The following is a 6,000-nucleotide window of genomic DNA, read 5'->3' as shown; positions in this document are numbered from 1 at the left end:
CTGTGTGTAACGGGATGTAGAAACACACTTCAAGGCTGCTACATGTCCAGGAGGCCTGACAGTAGCTAGCCAGTAGGCTACCCCTTCCCTACTGTAACCTAGATCCGGGCACTGCTGTCGACTTAACACAGCTTATGTGAAACTGCCATGGGTGTAGCATTACATAGCATAAATGCTATGTTTTTAACTTTATGTTACCGGTTTGCATGTTGTGGAGTGGATGGGAACTCTGTGGGTTTGGCTCCACGGTAAAAACAACAAACAAAACAGCAACACATAGCGTTAACGTTATTGAATGGATTTTTGTTTATCAGAGAGGAACAAGGCAAGCTAACTAGCTAACGCTAATTTTGGCTAGTGACTGACTTGTCTCTAAAAAAAACGAGTGGACAAGCTTTTTTACTTTTGTTAACAATGGTGATTCTGCCCTGCAGTTGGAGACTACCTAATGCTACAGCAGTCCGAGATGTCTTGAATGCAGTTATTTGAGATAAGTGAGTAACATTAGCCAATTTATAATTGCAAGAGGCTGATGTTAACGTTAGCTAGCTATGACAATAAATCGGGTGGGGAGTAGATAACCTCAGCCTTTAGCAACTTTGCTAACGCTAAATGTTTAGCAGTGATTTTATGATCTAGACGATACAAACAAGGTATTGATCATATAACGTTATGGATTGTTTTCTGATCCAAGGAGTCAGGAGGTGGGAAGACATGTTTTAGTGGAGGAAAAAACAGCTGCAAGTAATGTATTTAACGCTAAGTAGCGCTACCATCATGTTCAATGAAGCCAGCCTTCCCTATTTGGCTGGCTAGCTACAACGTGAACGTAACTGCAAGGAGGAAACTCTTTAGGATTATTATCAATCCCGTTTTTTGATTTAAAGTTGGAGTTGGTGGAAAACCTGGGATGGATGCTTTTTGGCGTGGAAATTGCATGGTCATGGGCCAGGAAGTTATCCACATCACCACATCAAGGGTAACGTTACGTTATTAAAAATATTCTGGCTGGCAGTGTTTGTAGCTAGTGCATGTCAGTGACATACGGTATGATTCAAGATTCAAGATTCAAGATTTTTATTGTCACTCCATGGTACAAGTACCACGTGTGAAATTCTTGTGCAGTGGACTCCGTTTACGACATAGTACAAATAGGCAACAAGCAATAAGTAATAGGCAATAAGAAATAGGCATCAATAAGCAATAAGGCAATACGAAATAGGCATCTATAAGCAATAAGACAAGTCGGTGGCTTATACGACAGTGGCATATTCATTGCACATAGGTGCACATGTCATGTGCATACGTTAGACGTGTTCAGACATTCCAAATTCGACGTTTTATACATACATGTGCAAATAGCATGTACCTTATTAAACATACACTTAAATTTACAATTAAACGTTAGGCACCTTATTAAACATACACTTAAATTTACAATTAAACGTTAGGCATCCGTAATAGTAGCAGCTGCAGTATGGTACGGTACGACTGCACTATTTGTGCATATTAAGGAGTCTCGTGGCCTGCGGGAAGAAACTGTTCCTCAAGCGATTTGTGCGTGTTTTTGGAACCCTGTATCTCCTCCCTGAGGGTAGCAGGGAGAACAGGCTGTTGTGGGGATGGTTTGTGTCTTTGATGATCTGCCAGGCTGTGATGCTGTTGAAGTTGGTTGTGTGTGTGTGTGTGTGTGTGTGTGTGTGTGTGCTGCGTGTGTCTGTGTGTGTGTGTGTGTGTGTGTGTGTGTGTGTGTGTGTTGCGTGCGTGCGTGCGTGTGTGTGTGTGTGTGTGTGGATGATGTAGACTAGCCTATATTTTGGGGATGGTATGGACAGATATTTGGTTTAATGATATGTTGTGTACAACATGGACTTAAGCATTTGGATGTGATGTGCCCTCTTATGACATCACTGATGACATCGTCAGTGTGTGTGTGTGTCCCCTTATGACATCAGTGTTGACATCATCAGTCTTATGCCTCTGTGTGTGTGTGTGTGTGTGTGTGTGTGTGTGTGTGTGTGTGTGTGTGTGTGTGTGTGTGCCTGATGACATCACTTCCAGTTGAGTGACATCACTTCCTGCACGAGTTGCACGTCGGGGCGAGCTGCAGAGTGAAGTAATTGGCGGCAGCTGGCATTTTTCGGGATTGGTGGTGCCGAGCAAACCCGAGGGGCGAAGGGACACAGACGGGACCACAACGGGGGGAAACAGCCCTTGGAGTAAGCACAGGATCAATGCTCTCAATGCATCAGAAAAGGAGAGGTCATCTCCTAGATCCTGAATCCTTGCGTGTGAGTAATCTGTTAGCCTGGCCAGCTGACTCACTCACCTGTTCTCTCCCTTCCAGTTTGGGCTGCCGAACGAGCCGTCATCGTGGAACCCTGTGGTCAAGATAGGACTCCCGTTGCTCGCCATCCCCATCTCCAAGCGCTATCCAGCGTCTCCAGGCGCCATCTCCCTCTCAAACGCTATCTAGCGTCTGCAAACGCCATCACCATCTCCAAACGCTATATCTAGCATCATCAATGTCATCGCCCACGCAGGACGCACAGCCAACACGCCGCAGGTAGGTAAAACTACAGTATACAAAAACTGCTTTGATGTAGTAATTTTACAAAGTTTAAAATTAATTCCTGAATTTTCTTTTGTTAATAACAATCTCATGAGTAATAGTTGTTTGTCAAATTGTATTTGCCATAAAAAATGTTTAGAGTGATAACACGTTATAGACTAGAGGCTATTTTGCATGGATACAGTATATAGGTGTGCCTTGAGATTTTGTCTCGCCCCTTTGGGTTCGCAAACCACTGCCTGAGACAACATATTACTACCGTTTCAGGCACCTCAGTTGCAGCTCCGAACTGTGCCCTCCCATCCCACCAGTTGTGACCCACTCTGCATCCTCACTCAGACTCAGGAAAGGCCAGTTTGCCGACCTGGCTGCCACAATCAGGTCCTGGGAGGACGACCTAAGCCACCCGCCCATTCGCAAAGAGAATGCCCAAGGGAAGCCTGCTACCGCCTGTGTTCCCAAACTGTCCTCCAGAGACGCCATTGGTAGGTTTTTCCCCCAGTCGTCTTATTCCTCAGCACAAATGGACAATAATGTTATTTCTGTGTCCGTGTCTATTTCAGTGAATCAGATTTTTATTCATTACTTTATTATTACTTATGTTAACTTTCTAATAGTTTATTTGACTACCAGCTCTATTATGAGAGCACAATGCTTACTGATGCATTCCATAAACACTGATAAACTGTATACTGTACAACAGGCTAGACAGACTGCAGTTCTGCGGGGGTATTGCGAGAAAAACGGCAATAGGTCTTTAAGCTTATTATTATGTCCATTAATTTTGCCTAATGTCAACATTGTTTGAGCATAAATAGCCCAATCTGCGAACCCAGAGTCTTTTTCGGCACGTAAATAGACTCTGGGACAGCCGTAACTTTTTTTTAGGATTCCTGTACAGCGCGGATCTTCCGGCCGGGACTTCCACTTCCGCGCAGCGGTGCCTTTTAAAAACATACATTGCGTCGCTTTTATTTTGAATACTAAATGTCAAAATGTGTATATAATATATTCACTAGCCAGAGATGGGCAGTATTTGAAATACTTGTATTTGAAATACGTATTTCAACTACTTTTTTGTATTTTGTAATTTGTATTTGGCTGGGCAGAGAAAAATGAGATGTAATTTGTATCAAGATACTTTCAGATCTTGTATTTTGTGTATTTCAAATACATAAAATACATTTTTCTTTTTATTCTCAAATTGACACATGTAAACATTGACACAGGTTTAAACTAAAGATGGAGAAATTAGTTGTACTAAAAACAACTAAGTGAACTAAACTGAAACCTGATATGAATAGATGGAGAAATAAGTTGAAAAAACAACTAACTGAACTCAGCTGAAACCTGATATGATTCAGAATAGATAGAGAAATAAGTTGTACTGAAAAACAACTAACTGAACTAAACTGAAAGCTGATATGATTCAGAATAGATTGAGAAAGAAGTTGTATTGAAAAACTAACTAACTGAACTAAACTGAAACCTGATGTGAATAGCTGAAGAAATAAGTTGTACTGGAAAACAACAACTAACTGAACTATACTAAAACCTGATATGAATAGATTGAGAAATAAGTTGTACTGAAAAAAAACCTAACTGAACTAAACTGAAACCTGATTTGAATAGGAGAAATTAGTTGTACTGAAAAACAACTAACTGTCATAAACCTGATTTGAATAGATGGAGAAATTATTTATACTGAAAAACTATAACTGAACACCAAAGTACCCTAATGAAAATCAAAAATGTCTTTCTGTTGCTACAAGGATGTCTGAGCTTCACTGTGCATAATGATGGCTGTGCAGATTTTGACACTAGAATGGTGTTACCACTGCTGATAGTGGAAAGTTGTATTCAGTGAGTGATTGTTCTTTAGTAATTATGTTCTAGATAGCCAGGTTGTTTTGGATTTTGTTTATGAAGCAGAAGGAGAGGAAGTCATTTTAAGGATGTAAGGATTTGAACAAGAGTCCAATTTCATGGAAGGCCTTTTTTGTTTGAGATGCAGTTTCTCATCGTTCCTCTCACCGATTCACAATTTCACAACCTTAGACAGGATGTGCATCAGGGCATTCAATTCCTGAAATGTAAATGGTAAATGGTAAATGGCCTGCATTTATATAGCGCTTTTATCCAAAGCGCTTTACAATCAGTAGATAGTCTACATTCACCCATTCATACACCAATGGCGGCAGGCTACCACGCAGGGTGCCTACACACCATCGGGAGCAAAGAGGGTTAAGTGTCTTGCCCAAGGACACAACAACAGCAGCTGGGAGGGAGCGGGGATCGAACCGCCAACCCTTGCGTCATTGGCCGACCCGCTCTACCTCCTGAGCTAAAGCCGCCCCCACTTGTATAAATATGTTTGCACGTTAAATAAATACTGTGACGACAAGTTACTGACATGGTGGTGAATGTGAAGTTGTTTAAAGGGGACCTACTATGCCTTTTACCTATTTCAGTTATTTATATATTGTGTTATGATGTCAGATATCTATGGCTAAACATAGTCAAAGTTCCAAAAACTTGAGGTTAACATGCAGAAATGCTGCCTTTAAGTCAAAAGCCCTCACAGAAGGTGATTAACAGCTGAGCTGAAGGAGAAATTAGTTCTACTGAAAAACAACTAAAAATATAGCCGCAAGCGGCGATGGGCGGGGTTCAAGCCTTGCGCAGATGACAAAGCTTCTGATTCTGACTAGGACATCCTCCTTGATATATCTGACAAGTTTCGCGATCATTGGACAAACAGGTGTGGAGTTACAGCCTTTTTTATGTTAAGCCACGCCCATTTCTGGCGTTTATGGCGCCCCCTTTTGGTCGAATTGCACAAAATTTGACACACATGGTCTAGGATGGTCTCCGAAGACCTCCTGCAAGTTTCGTGAAGATTCCTTAATCGGTCATGAAGTTATGACAATTTAGCTGTGAGGCCACGCCCTCTCACAACTTTAACGATCAATATCTCCGAAACTAAAGTAGATTTCAAAAATTCCAAATTCAGGATTGTAGAGCTTGCTCCATAGATGCTTCATGTCGATTCTAGTGGAAATCGGTCCAACGGTCTAGGAGGAGATGCAAAAAATGTGTTTTCCAAACTTTTCCAAATATCTCAAAAACTTTCCAGGCGGACATTGAGGGTCCTTATGGCAAATTTGTAGAGCAGGTCCACCTGAACATCTGGAAAAAAAAAGTTTGAAAATCGGACCAACGGCATGGAAGTTATGGCCTTTAACGTAAAACCTTTGATTATAGCGCCACCTTCAGGCCGATTCGAAAAATCTTTTTTGAGCACCTACCAGCCAACAATATCTGTCATTGGGCCAAATGTGAGGTCTCTACCATTTACCAACTCACGGGAATTTGCGTTGGGGCAGATGAACAAGAACGGGAATAATAATAAACCGGGTGAAAAACAA

The 6,000-nt window shown here is 41.6% G+C and overlaps 1 long non-coding RNA gene across 1 annotated transcript; it reads left to right on the top strand.

Annotated features, from left to right (window-relative positions):
- Positions 1–2,103: 2,103 nt before the first annotated feature.
- LOC310779377 lies at positions 2,104–3,027 on the top strand. The gene is made up of 3 exons (XR_014552838.1): positions 2,104–2,219; positions 2,348–2,566; positions 2,840–3,027. It is a non-coding gene; the product is annotated as an uncharacterized lncRNA (long non-coding RNA).
- Positions 3,028–6,000: the final 2,973 nt, after the last annotated feature.

This window comes from Poromitra crassiceps, assembly GCF_964638095.1.
Source record: "Poromitra crassiceps genome assembly, chromosome: 7".
Classification (NCBI taxonomy): Eukaryota; Metazoa; Chordata; class Actinopteri; order Beryciformes; family Melamphaidae; genus Poromitra; species Poromitra crassiceps.
Note: the sequence above shows the minus strand (reverse complement) of the source record. Positions and strands in the feature narration are given on the sequence as shown.